Raw genomic sequence first — 8,623 nt, 5'->3', positions numbered from 1 at the left:
TTTTGATTTTTTTTCTCAGAACAAAAATAATAAGATATGTTTTAGTAATATTTCACTCTTTCTCTCAAAACTTAGCGCGCTTATGTAGATGTTTTATTAAGCTTGTGTTATAACTTTTATTTTTTTGTATTTTCTTAAATTTTTTAACGTTGTAATCAAGATTAGTATGATAATCATACCCTTTTTTTTGCTAAAGATAATCATACTATTCAAAAAAATGAAAGCTTTTTACAAAAAAAAAACTTGTTAGACTAAAAAATAACAAACCAACAGGGCACTTTCAAAGAACAGAATCTCACTATAATATATGCTTAGTTCGTTCCACAGCAAGTCATAGTTAGATCATAGTAGCAACTGTCTCCATACAGTTGTCAGCTCTTACCTTGTCAGAATCCAAAACTTACTTTGAAGCTTTGATGACAATTTGATTATTGATATAGTGCTTAAGACAAACGGGCATATAGACATCAACCCCACCAATCAGCTCGGTTCTGGTGTCAAAAGTCTTCCTCACAGTGAAGAAACCTTTGTGTCCACAAACCTCACACCTTGCAGTTAGCTTTGTGTCAGAATCATCTATTTGTACAATATCAAGAACATCACCAACTCCTCCTAAATTTTACCAAGAAAGGATCATTAAAGTTAAAGCTCAACGGAAAATGTTAAAGATTTGAAGTAAAAATGTCAAGTAACACCTTAAATAATCACCATCAACGACTGCAACAATAACAGTGTTGCCATCATCATCAGCGTCTTTGCAACAAAACTCATAAAGATCTCCAGTTCTCTGTTTCGTCAATACCAATCACATCAAGCTGCCAATCATTTTGAACTGTGTTTTAAAAGGCGATCACCTTTTGTGCCAAGGCGCAAGGCGCACCGGGGCGATGGTCCTAACGCCTCAGTCCTCTAAGGCGAGCCCTAGTTCCTCAAGGCGCTCGCCATGGTGCGCCTTTGAACCTCTTAAGGCGCGCCTTGTAGTTTCCGTTACACACTACTTTGACGGAACCCTTAAAACATCTTGGAACTCTATCACTACTTTGTCGACATTTAAATATCCTTAAAACATAATGCTTAGTTTTTCAGAGTTATAGGTTTTGTTGGATTTGAGCAATTGAATTTAGTTTTTTAGTTTCAAGTTCTTTGTTTTGGTGTTTTGGGGTTTATATGTGTGTACATAGCTGACTATATTAGTGTGCATGACTAACTCGTTGCTGACTATATTAGTGTGTATAAATAAGACAGTTTGGTATAGCTGACTGTACTATTGTTATATACAAGTCTACTATGTAACTATCTTCTGTACGTAACCATAGAAATAGTTACGCGTCGGTAGCTAACACATACGCTTGTAACCTAAGAACATCTATCAATGCATATCTAAGTTCCTCTAAAGCTGTATATAACTAAACCACGTTTGAATGCATCCTAACCATAAGGCGAGCGCCTTGGAGTGCCATGGCGCAAGGCGCATGGCTCCAACCTCCTCGCCTTAGAGCGCCATGCGCCATTTAAAACACAGATTTTGAAAAAACACATCTTCAATCCAAATCCTTCACAATAACACAACAATTACTACCAAAAGGACAAAAGACTTTACCTTGTCGTAAGCATCTTGTCTGAATCACTCAGGAAAAGACATAAGATCTGGAAGAACCCAGCAAGGGAATCCAATTCCTTCCTGAGCAACGGCGTGGTGGTGATTGAGATTGGGATCCCTTAGAGGAATACGTAAGCTCTGTTACCAAAGAAGGTGATGCATCTTCCCGAAGAGAGACATACGGCGAACTTCCAGTTAGAGCTAAACGCGGCAACTTAACCTCAACGGTGGAAGAACAGGAACCTACTTCAGATCAGAGGAGCTAGCCATTTGAAGATAAGCTTTCTTTGTTGTTTTTACGGTTGCCGAAACTGCAGCCATTGAGATGAAGCGATTCAAGGTCTGTCGCTTCCTGGAATGGCCCAACACCGCCGTATCTAACTCCGGTCAGATACATAAACAGTAGTAATTCTAAACAATAACAACGGGAACTTATAATCTCAGAGAAATTGCAAAGGGAGATGAGAAAGAGAGAGAACCATCTGTAGAGAGGATGGTTTTGAGAGGAAGAAAGCATATCTTTTTATACCAGTAGAAACACCGAAGATTAACGCACATTAAAGTGTAGATCGTGGCCAAAGGAATTAAAAACATGTTTAATGGGATGGATCTGGAAGTAGTTTCGTTTCGAGTGATCGAAAGAAGGCTAAAGGACGTGATCCAAACACCAAGGAACGGAATCCGTGACGCCACAGAAGCAGATATGTCTCTCCGAATGGCAGAGATCGAAGAACGATAAGAACCCTAAGAACGTAACCGGGCCAACGTTAAATTTCAATAACAAAGCCCAAATGAAGATGAAGCCCATAAAATATCCAGACATTTGATTAAATGATACGCTGAGTTTCGACCTCATGGGACACGTGTCGCCAGCACGTCGACCGAATTGATGACGTGGATGTCGACGTGGACCCCCTGGGAGAGAAAAAAAATGTACTTTATATATAAAGGTTTTGTTATAAAATTCAGTTTTCTTGGATTTTCAAGAGCATAAATTTAGGTCCTAGTTCATATATTTATACATAATCGGGTTCAGTTCTGATAAAAGAAACAATATCAAACTGTAGTGTATGCAATGTGGATTCTAAAGGCAAATCTATACATCTTTTTACATAATTTGTTTCTAAGTGCTAACTTTGAAATTTTAAATTAATAAATTCTTGCACAATTTTTAGATTTTTAATGGCAGAACTCATTGGTTAAGTTTTGTTTGAAATTTGAATAAAAGTTCCTGAACTAATGGTTTACTGATAGCGTGCAGGAAGGTTTAATCAACTAAATAAATAGTATGAAAGTTTCTAAATTATATCTTTAACTTAGGAATTTTTATCGAACCAAACTTAGTTGAGCTATCTGAATGAGAGGTGCCACTTTAGGTTTTAAATAGTTAACTAGATCTTGACCCAAGCAACTGCATGAGTGTTATTTTCAATTTTATTTGTATATATATTTATTTTAGATCAGTAGTGCTATATATATTTTAATTTTAATCATATATTTAAATATTTATATAATTATTTCAAATACAACTATTTATAGTTTACTTGTTGTAAATAATCAATCGTTTAAAACTGTCACATGTATTTATTGCCTATATATATATATATATTTTTTTTTTTTAAAAAAAAAAAAAAAAAAAAAAAATCTGTCGACAACTTTAACAGACTCATATAACTTCTGCAAACCAAACTGGTAGTTCTTCTTCTATATGAACAACAAACGATGGTTGCTTCATTGCATTGCATGCGAGACTGCCCATTTTTGAATTCTGCGTTTGTGATATATGAATGAGTTCTTAACTTTTGAAACTTGTCTTTAAGATTTTTATGTCTTCCAAATAACTTGCAAAGACTGGCCTTTCGTCTGGTTCCAAAACCAATTTCACCAACTGGAAACAATTTGTTGCAAATGTAACAGTAAACTGTCTTAGAGTCTTCATACATTACATTGCCTAAATGAAATCATCTATCTCCGAGTGCAGTGACGACTAACTCGCTCTTGTATTCCTTGCTCCCATTAAACCTCAAAACCTTCCAATGTACTATACCACCCTTGTCCCGAATAGGGTTCCTGATTTTTCCATGATTCATCCGTAAAACACCATCTACTAGGGATAGACAGTATTGTTGCTGCTACTGGTAATCGAGTTTGATCGATTCCCTGTGTAATAGAAACTTGTGCCTCAGTCCAAAGTAGTGACTCCGTTTTTGCCAATTTGAGAATATCCCTAAGATCAATATCCAAATTGCTAAATATTTTATTCTTTTTTCCTTACCATATGTGTCATAAGATCCATGCAAATTGATGATCTTCTAATTATGGAGAAACTCTCCAAAATAAAAGATCTATGTTTGCAAAGAGTGATTGAATGGAAAAGATGTCTGGATTCGATGGAATTCGTGATAGTGCCCAAATCTGAACAGCCGGTGGGCATTCAAAAAGCACATGATTTATGGATTCCTCAGTTGCTCCAAATCGTGCACAAATTGTATCTCCTTGTATTCCTCTTGCTCTTAATTTTTTCTTAACCGCTATGCATCCTGATACCAATTGCCATAAGAAATGTTTCTTCTTAGGTGGACAGCGTACTTTCATTATTATATATTTATCTTATTGTATTTACAATTAGTTTTTTTTTTGTCAACTTAATATATGCACGGAAAACATATCTGAAAATTATTTTGTATTTAATTTATGTCAAATTTTTACCGGTCCTTCAAAACTGGATTTCCCTTTAGTAATATTTTTTACGTTTATTCATTTTACATAATATATTATTGTATATACAAAAATCTAATATATGTTAATTTTTATACATGTATCATATATTTTGCTAATGTTAAGATGTTCTGTCATCATATTATATTTTCAACATAAATATTTAATATTTATGAATTTTTTTTTTCAATATACCAACTTCATATAATTTTATTATATTTAGTTCAATATAATAATTTTATTTTAAGATGATTGATTATGATTATAAAATAGATAAAAGTATGATATAATTTTAATTTTTAATTTTATAAAAAATAACTAAATATGTATTAATGTATAATAATAGTTCATTGCTAATTACAAAATTAGTGAAAATATTACATAAAGTTTTGAAAATTAAGATATTGTTAAAATATTTAGATCTACATAATAATTTTCTTTTAATATGATTGATTGTGATTATATAATAGATAAAAATAGAATAGAATATTTATTTTCATTTTATAAATAATAACTGAATATATTAATGCATAATAATATTTCAAAACTAATTACAAAATTAGTGAAAATATTTACATATAATTTTTGAAAATTAAAATTTTGTTAAAATCTTTTAAACAGATTTTTCAAATATATATATATATATATATATATATATATATATATATATATTAAAAAAAAAGATATCAAAAGATAATATGATTAAAGTAGTTCAAAGATTCTATATACTATTGGTATTATTAAAATACATTTAATTAAAAAATTTAAAGATAGTCCTATTTAAAAATCACTCATGAAATAAGATTGTACTTTTATTTTAATAGAATAGATTTATGGTCAAACTACACTTTAGTTAAGGAGATATCTAAATTAAGGAGCTATCAAAATGGCAAACCATTTTGTTTTTTTTCATTTATATATACGGTTTTTTATAATAAATTTGAGAAAAAAATAAAATTTATATAGGGTTATAAATTGATTACACAAAATCTGCAGTTTATTGATGAGAATCAAAGGAACTACATCTATAAAAAAAAAGTTTTACTAAAAAATCATTTAAAGACTAATAATCCTAATAATTTCTTTGTATTTAATTACTGCATTTATTATTTTGTTTCATATCTATACTTTATCATTTTTTGCATTTAAAATAATCAACCAATACATATTAAAGCTGTAAAATTTGAACCAAGTCAAGATATCAGAATCTAAAAATAAAAAAAATCAAGACATAAATAATTTTTATTTGGATATTCATTGACGTGCAAACAAATTAGAAGGAAAGAAGGAAATTTATGACAAAAAAAGGTAAAAAGAAATTTATGGTGAAACATAATCTGCTTTTTCTCAGCAGATATAATTAAACCAAAAACCTTTTCCTTAATACTTAGTTACCAATCACTCTATTATTTTCATTATTTATTGAACATTTTAGGTTGTTTTCAAATTTTCATAAGATTTAAACAAACAGCTAATTAAACTTGGTCATTTACAAATTTTCTTCATTGTTTCGTTGTCCAAGATCTGGTACGTCTCGCTCTTTCTCTATATTGTATATTGTTAACTTAAAGCTGAGTTTTAAACATGTAATCAATCAAGTAGTTGTCTCTATATCGCGAATCCTTTTGCTTATCTTCGTTTTAGTAATTAGTAAGTATGGTTTCTAAGCTAAAATCACATGATATATTAATGTGTTTTGTGAAGTCTTTAATCCAAATTCAAAATTATAGATTTATACTTCCTTCGTTTATTTTAATATTTAACGTTTTAGAGAGAATTTGTTTTCCAAAATCGATGATGTTTTCAATTTTAATGCAAAATTTATTAGCCTTTTATATTATATTATCTTTTGTATTCTGTAATGTGTTTTATCATTGATCGAACTACGATTAGATGAATAATTTATGATTTTTTTGTTTAAAATGCAGAATTTTGTTTAAAACAATATTGTATGTACAATCTTAAAAAGTTGCCCATTAAAAATGGATGGAGTATTAGAAATTTAGAACCTTTATCGGATGCTAGAAAAATTCCATTTTATAATTTCGCATTATTTTCTATAAGTTTTGTATTTTTGAGAAAGAATTTTTGATAAGCTTTCAAGCAAGGCTTTAATAATTATTCTATTAAAAATCACATGATTCTTACAGTAGTTTACAATAATAATAAATATTCTTGGAAAATTGGTATTAGAACATATCGGGACTTAGTACCGGAAAGTAGAAAAAAAACAAAAACAATGGTTTATGAAATTTAGTATTTTAATTTTTAATAAAATAGTTAATATTATTTAAATATATTTTAAAATACCATTTTATCCTAACACGGATAGTCCACGGGAAGGGCCAACGTGCTGATATGTGTACTGATGTACTGTCCTCGTGGGCAAAAATCACTCGGACAGTCCACCCAAAACATGGAGAGCTCTCGAATTTTGATTGAATCCATTAATAGCAATCACCGTACCTTCACTATCTCCACCATCACTGAAGATACCATCATAGAGAACTATGGCAAAGTTGTCTAATTTTACTTGTCATCACGTTCAAAGTGTTGGAAGCATAAGGTTTGCTTTAATTCAAACCATCCAATGAGCTTCTTCCTTGTGCATAAAACTCCTTTTGCTTTATCCAGCTCTTCTCCAGCCTGTCACACGTGCCTCATCTTCCCTTGCAACGGTCTGATGCTCAAGGAGTTTTAATTTCAATCCAGGGTTTTGGTCCAATTTTGATTCTATTTGGGTTTTGTTCTTTAGCCGATAAAGTTTTTTCTGGATTAAGGAAGTCTACTATATCTTGTATAGAATACTCTATCGTCACCCTATCATGTATTTTGATGTATTTGACAACTCTCACAAGTTCATCTATGACTAATGCCCAACATAAATCTCTGAAAAAAAACAAGTCATATGGTTCACCAATTCTACTATTTAGGATCACAAATATAAAACTAGTTGTATAAATTTATAGACTTAATTACCACAGTTTCCTTGGTTTTTCACACGTTCCATAATTTTTACCCATTATCTTTCTTCAGTGATGTTGGTACAGTCTAAATTTGGGATTACAATGCAGTTTACGTTTGAAAAAATTAATAATTCAATATAAATATGCATGTAAAGCACTTTTTTTTTTGAGCAACATAAGTACACACATACCTTGTTTTTTTTTTCACCACGCGTAGACTTGGCTCTTGCGATCCAAACATTTGATGATAGGAATATCTGATTCTGGTTTAGTTGCGAATATCTTCAACAAAATAAGGAAGTGTACTCAAAAATGAAGAATGGGAAAATTTTCATAACATTCGTAAATATGTCAACGTTCATCAATTCGAGAAGATATTAGCAACTAAACCGGAATCAGATATTACTATCATCAAATGTTAGCATAAGAAAGTTTCAAAAAAAAAAAAATTAGAATCAGAAAATACAAGAGTCAAGAGTCAAGAGTCAAGAGTCAAGAGTCTACGTCTAGTGGAAAAAAAGAAAGAACGTATGTGTCTAACCTATGTGCTTTAAATGCATATCTATATTGATTTATTATTTTTTCAAACTAAATTGTATTTTAATCCCAAACTTTGACTGTCCAACATCACTGAAGAAAGATCAATAGGTAAAAACTATGAGACATGTGAAAACCAAGGAAATCTGGTAATTAAGTCTATAAACTTATACAACTAGTTTTATATTTTTTTATTCTAAATAGTAAAATTGGTTAAACCTTTGTATTGTTTTTTTCACGGAGGTATATATGTTGGGCTCTAGACACAGCTGAACTTGTGAGTGTTGTAAGATACATCAAAAGATATGATAGGGTAAAGATGTAGTATTCGATACAAGATATAGTAGACTTCACTCATCCGGAAGAACGTTCTTGGCTAAAAAGGATACCAAGCACTATTGCTATCCATGGTATATACATTTAGGGATAGAGTATGTGAAGAGATTTGGGGTTCAACGAGAGGAAGATCGACCATTTCAGGTCGACTGTTGTATCAAAACTTAGTCACATAAGTAAGGTGATACAAGTTCTTTGTCTAAATGTTTTGTTCGTTGTTTCAACTTCTTGTAACTATAAATTTTGTCTTCATTGTAGATCATTTATTAAGACAAAGGTTGTGCAACTTAAAGGAATACTTATGTGTTGGTGTAAAAAAAAGAAGGGAGACTTATCTGCTGTCTCTCTATTAATTTTGTATAATTTGGATGATAATGATGATAACAAGTGATATTTATTACACACTAAGTTATTATAAAATAATATTTGACACAAGCTCAACATAACAAAGTTCAAACATATCACA

The 8,623-nt window shown here is 30.8% G+C and overlaps 1 long non-coding RNA gene across 1 annotated transcript; it reads right to left on the bottom strand.

The window, feature by feature from the left end:
- Positions 1-252: 252 nt before the first annotated feature.
- LOC106404910 lies at positions 253-2,450 on the bottom strand. The gene is made up of 2 exons (XR_007322421.1): positions 1,601-2,450; positions 253-815 (listed from the first exon to the last, which is right to left on the bottom strand). It is a non-coding gene; the product is annotated as an uncharacterized LOC106404910 (long non-coding RNA).
- Between the last annotated feature and the right edge of the window lie 6,173 nt (positions 2,451-8,623).

Source organism: Brassica napus, chromosome C4, assembly GCF_020379485.1.
Source record: "Brassica napus cultivar Da-Ae chromosome C4, Da-Ae, whole genome shotgun sequence".
In the NCBI taxonomy this organism is placed as follows: domain Eukaryota; kingdom Viridiplantae; phylum Streptophyta; class Magnoliopsida; order Brassicales; family Brassicaceae; genus Brassica; species Brassica napus.
The sequence above is the reverse complement of the archived record's forward strand: the minus strand, read 5'-3'. Positions and strand labels throughout refer to the sequence as shown.